The sequence below is a fragment of the Rhagoletis zephyria genome, unplaced genomic scaffold, assembly GCF_001687245.7.
Source record: "Rhagoletis zephyria isolate East Lansing unplaced genomic scaffold, Rhagoletis_zephyria_1.1 Rzeph_scaffold_00661, whole genome shotgun sequence".
Lineage (NCBI taxonomy): Eukaryota > Metazoa > Arthropoda > Insecta > Diptera > Tephritidae > Rhagoletis > Rhagoletis zephyria.
In genome coordinates, this window is record NW_016157745.1 from 143,185 (window position 1) to 160,700 (window position 17,516).

At 34.5% G+C, this 17,516-nt stretch overlaps 1 protein-coding gene across 11 annotated transcripts in view; it reads right to left on the reverse strand.

Moving 5' to 3' along the window:
* Positions 1–17,516, reverse strand: part of crol (crooked legs) — a 148,184-nt gene that overhangs the window by 99,478 nt on the left and 31,190 nt on the right. For 2 of the 11 annotated variants that reach the window (XM_017613435.1, XM_017613429.1), the window contains exon 2: positions 16,208–16,373. The exons of 3 other annotated variants lie outside the window; for them this stretch is intronic. The gene's annotated coding sequence lies outside the window, so the exon portion shown is untranslated. Of the gene's footprint in view, positions 1–4,705; positions 4,863–4,889; positions 5,517–16,207; positions 16,374–17,516 lie in introns of those variants that run through there. 6 more of the 11 variants (XM_017613437.1, XM_017613434.1, XM_017613433.1 and 3 more) reach the window with 5 other exon arrangements.

Here is a 17,516-nt window from a genome sequence, read left to right on the forward strand (position 1 = left end):
CGCCAAAATTTCAAACTCTTTAATTAGAATCAATAGAAAAAAATTTGTTTTACAGTTTTGTAACTCATTAAAATTGAGTATAGTAAAGTGCGAGTGAAAGTGCTGCTCATTTGTTTCTCTTTCAAAAACAATGGTCGAACATACTTTGTATGAAAAAAATGCGTAACACCGTCAAAAAAAAAATGCCAAAAATTAGTGGTAAGCCTTACCGACTTAAAATTGCACTAAATTATACTAAAATTTAACGAGTTTTTTAAACAAATTTTACAGGGTAAAAATGTCGAGAAAATTATCCTACAAATTTGCGGTGTTACTATAAGGTGGCCGCTGTGGTGTAGTGGTAAGCAGTGCGCGCTTCCACACCGCAGCGTCTGGGTTCAAAGCAACATCAAAAAAGAATAAAAAATTTTGAAAAAAGGTTTTTTCTTAACCGCGGTCTCCCCTCAAGAGGCATTGGCAAATCTCCGAGTGTACTTCTGCCATGAAAAACCGCTTCTCATAAAAATACAATCGCCGTTCGGAGTCGGTATAAAACTGTAGGTTGTTGTTGTTGTAGCAGCATACAAATTCCCCAAAGACTTTTTGGGGAGTGTTGCTGGAGTGACAGTCCTTGGCCAGATATAAATCAGGGTCGTTCCGGTTACGTAGACCCGACTGTCGTGGGAACGATAAAACTGTAGGTCACTCCCCTTTGTGTGACCACATCAAGGCGCACGTCACAAATCGGAGGAGAAGCTCGGCCAAACACTAACATATGTGTAAGCGCCAATCTATTATTATTATTATTACTATGAGGATACTGTTTCAGGGAAAACAGTGTGGAAAAAATTTAAACACTTTTTTGTCCCTATTCGGCTCTCATAAATATGGTCACCATATGTACAATGGAAGCTTTAAAGTACCTTAAAACTAACCGATATTAATACAGATTTTTACAATTTAGAAAGAAGTGTTTAGAAAAGGCAGTGTTAAAAGTAAACTTTACTAATCAANTTCGTGTCATTACGTTAAAAAAATTTTCTTTAAGTTCATTTCCACATGGCATTTTTTTAAATGGCATATATTTTCTGTCATTTCAATGCCTAGTGGAAATTCGGCATTATTATTTTCTAATCTGAATGCCTGTGATTCGAATCGAGGAATACATACACTGGCCAAAATAGTAATTAGGAATCGACATTTTAGCAAATTTTGGCTATTCTTCCTTAGTTTATTTAATGCTTATTATTTATTTTATGAAAGTAAAGCTCTTTTCCTAACAAAAACCATATAATACCAAATTTCCAACTTTGTGCAAAAAACTATAAAAATTAATTCTGCAATGTTTCGCCAAAATTTCAAACTCTTTAATTAGAATCAATAGAAAAAAATTTGTTTTACAGTTTTGTAACTCATTAAAATTGAGTATAGTAAAGTGCGAGTGAAAGTGCTGCTCATTTGTTTCTCTTTCAAAAACAATGGTCGAACATACTTTGTATGAAAAAAATGCGTAACACCGTCAAAAAAAAAAATTGCCAAAAATTAGTGGTAAGCCTTACCGACTTAAAATTGCACTAAATTATACTAAAATTTAACGAGTTTTTTAAACAAATTTTACAGGGTAAAAATGTCGAGAAAATTATCCTACAAATTTGCGGTGTTACTATAAGGTGGCCGCTGTGGTGTAGTGGTAAGCAGTGCGCGCTTCCACACCGCAGCGTCTGGGTTCAAAGCAACATCAAAAAAGAATAAAAAATTTTGAAAAAAGGTTTTTTCTTAACCGCGGTCTCCCCTCAAGAGGCATTGGCAAATCTCCGAGTGTACTTCTGCCATGAAAAACCGCTTCTCATAAAAATACAATCGCCGTTCGGAGTCGGTATAAAACTGTAGGTTGTTGTTGTTGTAGCAGCATACAAATTCCCCAAAGACTTTTTGGGGAGTGTTGCTGGAGTGACAGTCCTTGGCCAGATATAAATCAGGGTCGTTCCGGTTACGTAGACCCGACTGTCGTGGGAACGATAAAACTGTAGGTCACTCCCCTTTGTGTGACCACATCAAGGCGCACGTCACAAATCGGAGGAGAAGCTCGGCCAAACACTAACATATGTGTAAGCGCCAATCTATTATTATTATTATTACTATGAGGATACTGTTTCAGGGAAAACTGTGTGGAAAAAATTTAAACACTTTTTTGTCCCTATTCGGCTCTCATAAATATGGTCACCATATGTACAATGGAAGCTTTAAAGTACCTTAAAACTAACCGATATTAATACAGATTTTTACAATTTAGAAAGAAGTGTTTAGAAAAGGCAGTGTTAAAAGTAAACTTTACTAATCAAAGTAAATATATATTTTGTCTAGTTTTTTTACGTCTGGGTTACAAAAACTTCGTGACACACTCCCCGAACGGTTTGGTGAATACACATAAAGCTTGTACAAGCGAACACTATTAATGCAGATTTGAAGTGTTCGCCAAACCGTTCGCTTCGTCAAATGGGCTGAGTTCCAAGTTGGTATATTGCAAAGCATCAGCCTTTTTCATTTCTAAACTATAACTGATGGAAATGACCAATTTGCGCAACTAAGTTCCAATTTGGCATTTGAACATGGTTGCGCATATTGAATATTTCCATCAGTTATAGTTTAGAAATAAAGGAGGCTGATGCTTTGCAATATACCAACTTGGAACTCAGCTTCAGAATACCAGCTTAAATCTATTCCCTTCCCTTTGTTATGGTATACTGGATACCTATTCAAACCAATCAAAAATAAGCAGGTTTTTGTTGTTTTACGATAAGCCGCATGAAAANAGGATACTGTTTCAGGGAAAACAGTGTGGAAAAAATTTAAACCCTTTTTTGTCCCTATTCGGCTCTCATAAATATGGTCACCATATGTACAATGGAAGCTTTAAAGTACCTTAAAACTAACCGATATTAATACAGATTTTTACAATTTAGAAAGAAGTGTTTAGAAAAGGCAGTGTTAAAAGTAAACTTTACTAATCAAAGTAAATATATATTTTGTCTAGTTTTTTTACGTCTGGGTTACAAAAACTTCGTGACACACTCCCCGAACGGTTTGGTGAATACACATAAAGCTTGTACAAGCGAACACTATTAATGCAGATTTGAAGTGTTCGCCAAACCGTTCGCTTCGTCAAATGGGCTGAGTTCCAAGTTGGTATATTGCAAAGCATCAGCCTTTTTCATTTCTAAACTATAACTGATGGAAATGACCAATTTGCGCAACTAAGTTCCAATTTGGCATTTGAACATGGTTGCGCATATTGAATATTTCCATCAGTTATAGTTTAGAAATAAAGGAGGCTGATGCTTTGCAATATACCAACTTGGAACTCAGCTTCAGAATACCAGCTTAAATCTATTCCCTTCCCTTTGTTATGGTATACTGGATACCTATTCAAACCAATCAAAAATAAGCAGGTTTTTGTTGTTTTACGATAAGCCGCATGAAAAACGATCAATACCAAGTATTTTCGGTAGTAGTGCACTTTAGCGAAAGCAGGTAAAAATGGACGGAAAAAGTTCGAGTGGTATCAATCGAGGCGTCTTAACATTTTTAATTCATTAAAGAGTTATTTGCAAAAAACACTTGTACTTTCCGCACTATGTTTTGATGAATTTCACGCAAATGAATGGAATAAATGAACTCAATTTAATACGTATTTATTAGTTTTTATACATTTGTGATGTTTTAAGTGTACTTTTTCGCGAAATTCTGTACTTAATAGCAATATTCCGATGGTGAAAATCCGCACAACAATCTTGTGTAGTTAATATAAATGGTGCTGCAACTCTATTAATACAGTTTGTATTTCAACTTTAAAAACACCCAAATAATGCACAAGAAATATACTTTTGTGAAAAGGGGATTTCTGTTCCTTTTCTTCGCACGCAGAAAGGAGAATTGTACGTAGTGAGGGTTATAATCTCTAAGCGCGGCCGAAGGCCGCCTACGCAGAAAGGTGTTCTCTGCAAAAGGTGTTCTGCCCCTTTTCTTTGGCAACACAGAAAGGAGAATTCTACGTTGTGAGGGTTATAATCTCTAAGCGCGGCCGAAGGCCGCCTACGCAAAAGGAGTTGGATGCACGAAAACTTTTTTAATAGAGTGGCAGCAGCAATTTAGTTCCATTTTATTTTTAATAGAGTGGCAACACTAGTTTTCCTGTTATTTATATTTCCCGTTATTTATATTAACTACGCAAGATTGTTGTGCGGATTTTCACCATCGGAATATTGCTATTAAATACAGAATTTCGCGAAAGTGTACACTTAAAACATCACAAATGTATAAAAACTAATGAATATGTGTTCAGTTGAGTTCATTTACTCCATTTATTTGCGTCAAATTCATCATAACATAGTGCGAAAAGTGCAAGTGTTTTTTGCGAACAACTCTTTAATGAATTAAAAATGAGAATTTCCACTCTCAGATTATTGTTGTTCGCATTAAAACGCTTCGATTGATACCCCTCTTGAATTTTTTTCATCAATTTTGGCCTACTTCCGCTAAAGTACACTTTTACCGTATTTTCTTACATTTTACACTTTTCTTTAGAATTCTGCAAAATTAAAGCAAAGCTCTTCTCATTTCTACAAGTAAAGAAAAAAACGAAAACTGCATCTGCAACTGCATCAAAGCATGATTGTACCTATTGTAAAATACTGCAAACGTCGGAAAACGGTACAACTGTACCTACTTTGTCAGCCCTGTTTCAAAGCTTATATCATTTTCCCGCATAAATACAACCCTGCCTTCTGCTGCCTGCTCGCTCACAAACTCGCTTGTTCGTTGCTTCCCCAATTCGATTGCTTCGCAGCCGAAGATTTACCCACTCACACACTAATGTAAGCACTTAATACCTGATACATATTTACAATTACCAGAATGACACGATGATGTTAATAAGTCGTATTCTCAGTACATTTTAATTTTCTTACATCTATGTATATGCATACATATGTACTTGTGTAAATAATTTTGATTATTTATGCGCTTCACTTAAAAAGAATTGTAATAATCTCACATTCCATGTTGAATACGGTCACTTAATTTTGAAAATTCCTTTTCTCATACCCAAATGTTGCACTTTACACTATATATGTATTCGCATTAGAATTAGCAAACATATTGTCTTCTCATGTATTTTTTCACCAAATATTTTATACATGTACATATGTATGTACATAAAATGTTAATATGTAAAATGAATTTGGCAAATTCTAACATATTCTTTTGGAACTTTACACTTTTTTAAATATGTTTCTTAATGGGACGCCATTGAAGAACAATTTTTGAATTAACTTGATATAGAGGGGAAGAACTTTAGCAGCAAGCTAAAACAAGGAAGAAAAAATTTGAATAGAACGAAATACGTCGGCGGAGGTGAGACGACGAGCTAAGGTGCGTAGACTGAACTCAACTGAACCGAATGAGGTGGAGAGAAGTGAAGAGAACTCATTGCTATTGCTGCCATTACCGCTGCTGCCGCCACCACCACAGTCAGCGCTGCTGCTCTGAGACGGAGATGAGAACGTAGAAGTGGCAAATATATGTATAAGAATGATTGACGCTCAATTTAGTGCACTCACACTAATCGGCGGCTGCGCCGCCGCGCGCCTTACAAACAAATGTGTTTACATAGATTCTTACTAGCACAGGGCAGGAGGTACTTACTATCCAACATACAGTGGTGTGTTTCTTATTGGGAAAGGTAGTGGAAATATATTACAGGCCAACTAAATATTCACGCATGCCGGCAATTATACAAAAAAAAATGTCTCATGATCATACAACGTGAATGGGATCTCCGAAATTTAACGACGTACGTAAAAATTACTTTTTAAATCTCTCGTCCGTTCTAAACTAGAATATGCTGTCCGTATCCGGAGACCATACCACAATTGCCATATTGAAAGGATTGAGCGGGTACAAAAAGCCTTCATAAGTTTTGGCCTCCGTTCACTTCAGTTTACTGATCCGATTCTATCTTACACTGCCATATGTCAGTTAATCGATCTTGACACTGCATTATTTTCGTGTATTACGATGTCATCATTACTAACCATGGGATATTTTATATTATCTATCGTTCTTAAATAAATAAAAAAAAAAATTTAACAAACTTAGAGCTATATAAAAAAAATTAGATTAAATGAGTTAACCAGCCCTATTCTGCATTTCGACTCGAATCGAAATTTTTTCGGTTTGGAAACTTTGGTATTCTGCGTTCCGTTTCGTTTCGATCAATCTTCGAAATTTACGATTATACCTACCTACTCTACATTTCGATCGTAGTTCCGTTTTTCTAAGTTGCAAATTTGTTGACAGAGAACGGGGCTTATACTTCTAAATATATATCATCAGAAAATAATGAAAATTCGCTTCAGATAATACGTTCTTTAAAATACATTTATGCAAGTTTTATGTACAGTATGTAATAAATAAATAAACTTTTTAAAGTTTCATAAACTGCATTTTATTTACATAAAATTTGCAAAGAACTCAAACATTTTCAACCGGCTTCAAAAAAGGGGAGGTTATCAATTCTTCGGAGTATTTTTTCTTCTTTTATATATGCCACCACATAACTTTGGACCGCGTGAACCGATTATAATAATTCTTTTTTTTTACCGGAAAAATGGTACCTTAAGGGTAGTTCCGTAATTTGGTTTATATCCGATCATTGAATCATGAAAAAATTAACGGTACTCCTAAATTTGTATATGAGAATCGATGTCGGTTTTGCATTTTTCTTAAAAATTACTTGTTTAATAAAAAGTTCTATAAACACAAGATGCACTCAACTTTCAAAAGTAGTACAAAATTTTACAACAGAATTTTAATATAAATAAATTAAATAATTCCATGAAATTTTTACACTTTTCGTCGATTTCTTAAACTTAACTGAACTTGTATTTTAATCATGTAGCTCATTTAGGTGCAACGAATTCTAAGCTAGCAAATTAAATCTTCGAATGCTTAATAAGTACATATCAGTCGTTAACTTTTTTAGGCTGTAAAGTGTAAAAAGCAACAGTAAGTGAGTATGCATTGCATATTTTTAGGACAATGTTTTCATTCGCAGGTAAACTTTAAAGAGCTCTCAAGAAAAACGAAAAATTCTTACAAAATGACGCACAAGAAATGGAAAAGAAATTTTCTTCTATCAAAATTTCTTAAATCAGTTTGCAGCTCTCAAGAAAAAAATGCTCTTTTATTTATTTCTCCAAGAAAATTAGCTTTTTCAAGCAACAGAAATAATAAGAAATATTTCTTGTGGTTTTCTTGAGAGCTGCAAACTGATTTAAGAAATTTTGATAGAAGAAAATTTCTTTTCCACTTCTTGTGCGTCATTTTGTAAGAATTTTTCGTTTTTCTTGAGAGCTGGATTCTAAGCTTTAAGATACAGTTTGTAATTGAGGTTATGAGCTTTGGGGGAGGGGGTTTGAACCCCAAAACCCACCCCTTGTGTGCGCTAATGCTAAGTGCTAATATTTACTCATCTTTAAACAGTTTGTGTGTAGTTTTTCTCTACGTGACAAATTTGTCATGTAAAAGTAAACAGACAGTGTTTAATTTTGCAGACACTAGGAGAAGAAACTGGTTACCTCTTTATATGCGTAAACTTAAACAATTTGTTAGAGGAAATTTTAAACATTTTTTATGTGTAAACTGTGAAATTGTGAACAATAAATTTTTAGAACTCAAAAAACAAATTTGAAATTTGTTCTACGAAACACATATGATAAGTAAAAGTAAGCAAGCAGTTTTTAATTTAATTAACACGGTGTGTAAATTTGCAGTCATTAAGAGAGGAAACTGGTTACCTATCTTAATATGCGGGAATTTAAACAAAATTTTTTTAGAGTGCAGAGCAATACGAAAAATTTGCTGAAATAACCAAAAGGTATATTGCGCGGGGTTTTCAAAGTGGAAGTCCAAGCATTTTTTTCATTATCTATAAATAAGACTGTGAAATGCACTGATACAATTTATTCTTTTGCGCCTAAAAGCACGCAACATAGAAAAGTAACGGATGCAATGAGTAATCAACCAAAGCTGGCAGTATGAGAGGCCAGTGTTGGGAAATGAAATTTTTCATTCAATGCGAAATCTATACGAAAACTGTACTCTTCGACTATAAGTTGTATCAACTTTTTAATTTGCTCATATATTTGCTTAGTACATTCCCTTCAAGACCAATGATTCATGAGTATTCATGAGAAAGTTTTCTTGTTTATGTACACACATTTACGTATTTTACACTTTTATAAATTGATTCCACGTACACATGTACTTCATTTAACATAAATATGTATACACATATTTTCAAGTAAACTTCTTAACAGAAAGTATTTTTAAGTTATTATTAATGGACAAAAGAAACATCTTTTTGGATTCGGTAAAAAATTTTGACATTTTAATAGCATTTCAAGTGCTTACCAAAACTTTACGACACTCACATGTTGACCAGATTTGACCATTTATCTTAATATTATTTAATATTATGTGTTTTTTTTTAATAAAAATACGGTTTATACTTAAAAAAAATAATGTAAAAAAAAATATTTTTTAAAAACAAGCTTTTATTTAACATGTACAATCAAAGGAATAAAATAAAGTAGTGTAGCAAAAGATTTTTTAGCAAGAAAATTTTGTCAAAACTGCACTAAAATGAATAAAATAAAATAAGTTAAGGTCTCGTTAAAGTTACTAAAAGCCATTAAGTGAAAGGAGTTATTCAAACTCTAATGAAAATTAGTAACAATTTGTACTAATTTACTTCGTTTTCAAAAAAGCTTGTCGGCAAATTCAGCTTACATGCATAATTGGTTAGGTATGTATGTATGCAGATATTTAAATGTCGGTTTGCTATTCGCGCGACAAGCTTTTTTAAAAACGAAGTAAATTAGTACAAATTGTTAGTAATTTTCATTAGAGTTTGAATAACTCCTTTCACTAAATGGCTTTTAGTAACTTTAACGAGACCTTAACTTATTTTATTTTATTCATTTTAGTGCAGTTTTGACAAAATTTTCTTGCTAAAAAATCTTTTGTTACACTACTTTATTTTATTCCTTTGATTGTACATGTTAAATAAAAGCTTGTTTTTAAAAAATATTTTTTTTACATTATTTTATTTTATAATTTTTAGTCCATTTATAAAAGCGTTGTATATTAAAAAGTGTTATTTCATTTTATGTACAAAATTTTGCAATAGATATTAAAATAATTCAACTTGCAATGAAAGAGGACAAAAGATTTGGCAAGCAAAATGTTTGCTTATGGTTTGTATAAACATACATATGTACATATAGCAGCAGTTAATTTTATTTAAAGAAATGGCGTGTCGTCCATTTCCGTTGTAGCCTGGCATATATTTAGGCGCAATATTTAACTTCTTCTGTCGGGGCGACATCTGGAGTCTTCTAATTCTTACAACGAGGTTCATATCTAGACTAGGTTGATATCAGAATTTGCCACAAGTAGCTTTGCTACACTATCGCCGACAGCTTTAACAATTTTATAGTGGTTTTACGTTCTTTGGCAAATTACGCTCTGTTAGCCATAAATCTTACTATTTTTTTACCGCCTTTGAATCAAGACCCCTGGACCATATGGGGAATTCATTTATATTTTAAATTGCATTGTCATCGTGATTGGAACTATGCTGAAAATTTCCAGTCTCTAACTTGTCGGGAAGTCAGTTTAAAATCGATTGGAAATTTCCGCGATTTGCGCGGGATGACCAAGTTAAATAAAAGCTTATAAAAAAAAGCCCTACAAATCCAAGGTTGAATCTTTGTGCAACATTAAAAAAAATCAATATACTTTCGTAAAAATTCCGAGCTTTTTATTTAGATTTCCTAAAAATATTTTGAGTATGCAGTTTTGTAGCCCATTCAGTTTGAATACAACAAAGTTTTTTAAGATTTTTTTGAATGAAGGTGTTGCTCATTTTCTCCATATAAAAAATTAACTAAATGAAAAAAATGACTGACATCGTCAACAAAAAAAAAAAAAGAATTGCCAAAAATCGGCGGTAAGTCCCAGCTACTTTAAGCTTGCAATTCACTATACTAAAATTGAATACTTCGAACTTTGTACGAAAGCTTGTCGATTTTTTTTAATGTTGCACAAAGATTTAAACTTGGATTTATACAGTTTTTGTTAAGGACAAAATACATTCTTATAACGTCACTAGACATGAATAAAGGCGCGAGCTCGAAAGTTGACCGCGAAAAAAGGCGCATAAAACAAACTTCAGCGAAGAAAGACTCTTAACATAGTTGACGGCGAAGAAAGACGCGTTAAAATATTTGACGGCGAAGAAGGACGCGTTAAAATATTTGACGGCGAAGAAGGACGCGTAAACTTATTTTCGCGGTCAACTATGTTTGCGGTTGTAATAGTATGTACATTCCGTAAATACTTTTTGGCGAATAATGCTGAAGTGACAGTCCTTGGCCAAGTATAAATCTATGATTACGCGTCTTTCTTCGCCGAAGTTTTTGTTAAGAGCCTTTTTTCGTATAATTTTTTTATGCGTCTTTTTTCGCCGTCGAAACACTAGCGCGCCTTTATTCGTCTCTAGTGACGATAAATAAAATTAAAAAAATAAAATAAAATAAATAATAAAATCTTATCAATATTTGAGTGCCGTAAAGTTATTGGCCCGTAGTCATAGTCAAAATAAAGTCGACTTTAAAGTTAGTTGCAGCTTTTTTGACAGATATCCCATTGAAAATTATGTCAAAAAGCTGCAACTAACTTTAAAGTCGACTTTATTTTGACTATGACTACGGGCCATTATATTTGTCTTTTGTTTTAATTAACGAATATGTACTTTGTTTCTATATGAAACTGATATCAACATTTTGTTATAATAAAGTTTAGTATAGAAAATATTCTTTCAGAATTTGCATAGGAATGTAAAGCTGGTAGCAGACCTTAGCTGTATTATAATGGTTCGTTCAAGTAATTTTTAAAATTTTTCAAAACTTACAAAGGCAAATACGAAAGGCGAAAACAAAAAGAGAACAAAAAAATTTCACGCTGTGAATTTTCAGAGCCATATATTTTTAGTTTTCTTAAAAAAATTGTACTAAAAACTACTGCGTAGTAGGAAAGTATACTGTAAACGAAGTCGTATCAATAAAGTACAATTGTACCAAAAATGCCAACACTGTGAGGGGCATGTAACTAGATGTTGCCTGTTGTTAGGCGCGCCTGCTATTATTTGGAGATATTTAGCGATCAAAATTAGCGATAGCGAATGCTGGAATCCGGCTGCTGGTCTAGCAAATATATCGACACGTGCGCCACCTATCGGCAACTTTGTTAGTGGAGTTATTCCCATTCATATAGTTAATATACGTTCTAAATATGAACCAAATCGGACTATAAATACTGGTTTTGCAAATATCTCGACTCCTGCGCCATCTATCGGATTAACTCATCTTTCGTATTGCATTGTCATCGGGAAATCAGTCAAAAATTTTTTGCAAGATTTGCCCTTAACAAACATACTTACGTACATATATACAGAGCAAGTTAAAAAGTGTTACTTTGTTAACATACAAAAAAAAAAAACAAAAAAAAAGTTTTTTCTAACAGCGGCCACCCCTCGGCAGGCAATAGCAAACCTCCGAGAGTATTTCTGCCATGAAAACAGCTTCTCATAAAAAATACAATTACCGTTCGGAAACTGCGTAAAACTGTAGGTCCCTCCCCTTTGTGTGAGAGTATCAAAGCGCGCGCCACAAAACGGAGGAGAAGCTCGGCCAAACACTAACATATGTGTAAGCGCCAATCTATTATTATTATTTGTATAAAAGTTTTTGTAGTAATATTGGAAATGTTTAAGGTTAATTTTCCAAGTTTTTAAATGAACAAATCTTTCTGTTTTATGTTCAAACAGCTGAATTATCTGACGTGACGTTACCTGGCGTTAATAATAATAATAGATTGGCGCTTACACATATGTTAGTGCTTGGCTGAGCTTCTCCTGCGCCTTGATGTTGTCACACAAAGGGGCGATTGTATTTTTATGAGAAGCTGTTTTTCATGGCAGAAATACACTCGGAGTTTTGCCGTGGCCTGCCGAGGGGCGACCGCTGTTAAGAAAAAACCTTTTTTCTATATTTTTGCGATGTTGCTTTGACCCTTATCGAGAAACTTGGGAACGATTTAGTTAATTGTACAATGATTTTGGATTGTTGTATCCAAACGCATTACCTGAACCTAAAAGCTTTAACATATGCGTGTAGTCAAAGGATTGAACTTTAATTTAAAATAAAGGTTCCAAATTTCTAGTTCTAGTTTATTAATAAATTCGGTTTGAACCATGCATTTTTTTTGTAAATTTCGATGTGGGTTCTGCGCAAAGATACAGTGGATGGCGTAGCCGGAGTTATATGCACAATAAATGTTGTATACCTTTCACAGTAGTAGAGGGGCTTCCACCCTCTTCTCCGGCAACACAGAAAAGAGCTTGTGGCTCAACAATTCAACCATAAGCTGACATAGATGCGCCCATGGTTTCTATACTCGACAGCTCCGCATACCTTTGTGAATCCATTGCCATAGCGCGCTCTTACTCCGCTGCTATAATTGCAAATGCATCAGAATCCATAATTTTCCTCAAAATATGTAATTTTTCTATAAACAAGCACATGATGAGTGTTTTTTTAATTCCTCTCCACTTTGTTTTCCTTCATACAGCTGACTTCGAAAAACAACTGATAGCTGGCAATGCTGTACAGTTTGGTGACAGGTAATAAGATCAACGGAAATAAGGTCAATTGACTTTATTTCCCACCCTGGTGGTACATTATTACCTTTTTAAAAACGAAATAAAATCAATTGACGTTATTTCTCTTTCAAACATTAAATTTGCTTAGCTTCGCGGCGGCCCGCGTCAGCGCGCCACACCGCGCGCGTCGCGCTCGCGTTCCCAGCGCGACCGGCGCGCACACCACGTCACGCTACGCCGCGGCCCCCCCGGCCCCCCCTTCCCCTTCTCACAACGTGCTGTAACGCAGGTAGATTTATTTTTTGTATACGTTGAAATAAAATTTTTATATATTTTAAACATCGAGGGTTTATATTCAATAATACCCCCTATCTGCACACTTTTCACAAAGATGGGATTCTGATATAAAAATCCACCTAAGCTTTAACTGTCATCAGTGATATTAATGTTACCTTATATAACGACAGGTAATAAGTCCCAGATGGTTTCTAAAATCACAAATTAGTTTTTGTGCAAATTGCAGATAGAGGGTATTAATGAATTCAAGCCCTCGATATTTCACATTTTTATATTTGTAAGTTATTGGAAGCAGGGATGCNCATTGTTGACGCTATTTCCATTTGAATGAGGAAATAGCGTCAATGACTTTATTTCCAAATTTTTGTTGACTTTATTTCGCTTTTGAAAAGGTAATAATGTCAATTGACTTTATTTCGCACCAGGGTGGGAAATAAAGTCAATTGACATTATTTCCATTGACCTTATTACCTGTCACCGTACAGTTTTCCGGATGGGTTGCAGCATGTCGATTTTTAGTTTTTCGTAACGCAGCTACGAATTACGAAAATTCGGGATCTAGAATAAGGGTGTACATTTAAAGAACTTTTCTATCTGAAGCAACAAGATAAAATCTTTATAGGAGCCGTTTGCTTATAGAGCGCTACTGCTATACATATAACAGAGAGTAGGTGACGTCGATAACGATGTTTAACTGGAGGTTAGTGTTAACCAGAGATAGCGACAACAACCCTTACGGCGGGTTTTTCAATGTCTGGTTATCACTACCCCCCAGTTAAACGTCTGTATCGACATTTTACCTCCGGTTTGTGTTAACCGGATATTGAACGGCCCTTAGTCAAATGTTGTCGTTTTACAGCGTGAAACTCTCTGCAGTGCGTTAAAGACATAAATTTAAAAGTGCTCTAGCAACGTTAAAAAAATTTAAATTTCCTATGCATTCGTCTTAAGAGCGTACATATGTACATATGTAAAGATATACATACATATCGTCGATGTTTTGACAAAACCGTCTATCTTACGGCACTCAAATTTTACAGGAGATCGAAAAAAACGGGTTTGAAGGCATTGCCTTGATAGGCAGTATTTTCTCTAGCTATTATTTTACAAATCTGCTGTTTTAATAACGATTTTACGATTGTTATGCATAATCTCGATGCCTGGAGTTCAAGGTTACCAAATCTCATTTTTGTCACAATGGTGATTTAGGCGGTTTTTTCAAAAATATCGACGATATGTATGTAGTTAACTTACATACATATGTTTCCACAGAATGCTATATACATATTCCTGCAATACTAGATATAAATACTACTTCTTTCAAAAGCAGGTACGATTTTCTTATATAAGTGTGTATAAATTTACAAATAATTTGCAAAAATCTCCAGATACAACCTAATGTATACTATGCACTTATGTTAGCTTTAAATTTTAACGTTTTCGGAGCTCATTATGTTTGTCTTCATCTTAAGCAGGGATCACTCGATTTGTACATTTTGGCACACGATCCAGAAAATGAAGGTCGCGCCATTCGCGGACCGCTAACCCTCTCTTCGTCCATTTGACAGCATCCACCCAATCGCTGACGTCATAATATACTTTTGTTTACATTCACTGTTGCCGACTTGATGCTTTTCGCACCAAATTTAGTGGGTATTCAAAACGCGAAAATTTTTGAGTTGTGTCCTTGGTGCGTTTTTGGTGCTTTTGTTTTTAGTTTGAAGACTTCAAATTAGAAAATCTTAAAAAAACGGAAGCAAAATGTATAGCAATCGTAAGTGAGCTAATGAATTTTACAAAAATTTTAACAAAATCAAGGCACATTGACAATCATAAGCGACAACGAAATATGTGCAGCACTTTCAATTATGCCATAAGAAATCGACCGTTGTGCAAGAAACATTGATTTTTATTAATTTGAATCGGCATCCTTACAATAAATTATGTATTCATATAAAGTCCATAAAATACACCAATAAAAATTTGGTGCTTTTCAAATTCAAAACTTGGCAATACTGCCTTTTGTTCGATGCTTCTTCTTTTTCTTGTCGAGTTCGTCTTGCTCTCTCATTCTGGTATATTTTGACGTCACGGCCAGTTGCTCTCAGCTCGATTGGCGCAATCTTGTATTCTATCATTCTTGATTTTGGCAGGTACAGAGTGGTGTTGTTCGGAAATTTTTTATTGATCTGAATAGGAGAAACTCGGATATAACGGACTCTAGCTCCCCTAGTGACACTTCGCTGAATTTTGGTTCGTTAACCATTTCTTCTGAGGACGTTATTAAAGGAATTGGTGATCTTAAGCGATCTTCACAAAGCGATGTATATGGTTTCTTGGCCTTTCTGTTGAAAAACTGTCTATATCTAGCTGAGCCTCTTACTTTTATCTTCAATCATTCTCTGACCTCAGGAATATTTGTGGACTACTGGAAACAAAGGTCTGTAACCCCTATCTTTAAAAATGGGTATGAAAATGATACCCGCAACCACGGACCGATATCAAAGATATCTTCAGTCTCCCAATTATTTGAGATTGTTGTAAACTGTAAGCATCGTTTCTACAAACCAGCATGGTTTCGTCGCCAATCGCTCAACAGTCACAAAACTGGCTATTTTCAGTGATTACTGCCTATCTGCTTTTGAAAACAAGGCTCAGGTGGATACCATCTACACTGAATTTTCGACAAAATATCACATCGTTTACTCCTGCTGAAGTTGATCTCTTTTGAATGTTAGTCAACCTTTTTGTATTTAACTGATAGGCGCTGCTTTGAAGGACCGTTGTCTTTGATTCCAAACTTGCATTCAATAGTCATGTCGATTACATTCTTTCGCGCTCGTACTCGATGTAACCTTCTTACAATTCTCGTTGCCAACTAATCAATCTTCCCACACTGGATAACAGAAGATTAATTTTAGCCTGCACGCTTGTCGTTAACATCATAATAGGCTCAATTGACTGTCCTTTTCTTCTAGAAAAGATTGCATTTAATATTCCCTCTAGAATCCCCTGCCATTGGGATTTCTTTAAAATAGGTTTCTCTAGAAGCAGTTATGGTGCCAACGTTCCGATTTCTAGAACCTGTGCTGAACTTACCTTAGTCTCCAATGCTTTAGATATCGATTTCACTCAATCAAGCCCTACCTTAGTCACACATCTGCGAACATTTTTCTCTACGCCACACCACTAGTGATTTATGTAATCTTAGCTCTTTTGAACTTAATGTATTTAACATTTGTTATTTTTGACGTATTAGTAGCACTTATTAGTGTTAGCTGAGTAGTCTGTAAGAATAATTTGTATTCCAAGACTGAAATAAAAAATAAATTAAAAAAAAATAAAAATAAATTTAAAAAAAAGAAAACTGAATTAAGAATTTAAAAATAAAAAATAAAAATTCGTCAACACTGGTAGATATTATTTATTTTTACGAATATTTCTGAAACCGAGTTTGCACCGAAATTAATTTTGGTGGCTCTTAAAAACACCTAAATTGCACCTAACTCCTGAATAATATCTACCAGTGTTCGACGAAATTTAGTGGGTGGGTCAGCTAGAGTGACGTCACACCCTGGTGATTGTTTAAATAACAAGTAAGAAAGTCTAAGTTCGGGCGGAGCCGAACATTAAATACCCGGTGCAAATATTAAATAAATGTTTTTTCACCTTTCCGAAACCTACCGCTAGATGGTTAGCCGGGGTGTATCAATTTTGAGTAAATTAGCGTCCTTAAATTTCGAAATATTGCAGTTTCAAGCATTTCAGAAATTTACCGTTATATAAAAAGCGGCCGTAATTTTAGTCCGATTTCAATAATTTTCAACGTTTTGCTTTTATGTGGCAAGCACAATAAAAATACCGAGTTTGGTACTAATTGGTTGAACGGTTACCGATATATATATATGTGATCATAAGTGGGCGGTGCCACGCCCATTTTCCGAAATTTTATCATAAGCGTATTTCTTGGTAAAGGATTGTTGCAAGCATCAATTTTGAATAAATTAGGTTTAATATTTACTGATTTATCGAAGATTTCGTATTACTCCATTTGGTATCCCGTACCAAGGCCAATAACTGTGCCAAGTTTGGAAGAAATCGGTGCAGCGGTTGCCAAGATATACACATGTAACCATAAGTGGGCGTGGCTACGCCCATTTTTCAAAAATTTATAATATTCTTATTTTTCGTCTAAAAATTATTGTAAATATCAATTTTGAGTGAATAATCTTCAGTAGTTACTAAAATATCGCAGTTTTCGTATTTCTGAAAATTACCGTTATATGGGAGGTAGGCGTGGTTATTGTCCAATTTTTCCCATTTTCAATACCATCCCTCCTACGCCCAAAAGAAGTACACGTACCAAGGTTAGTTAAGATATATTAATTTTTACTCGAGTTATCGTGTGCACAGACGGANATCGATTTCTCTTTTCATTCTGATCATTTATGTATAC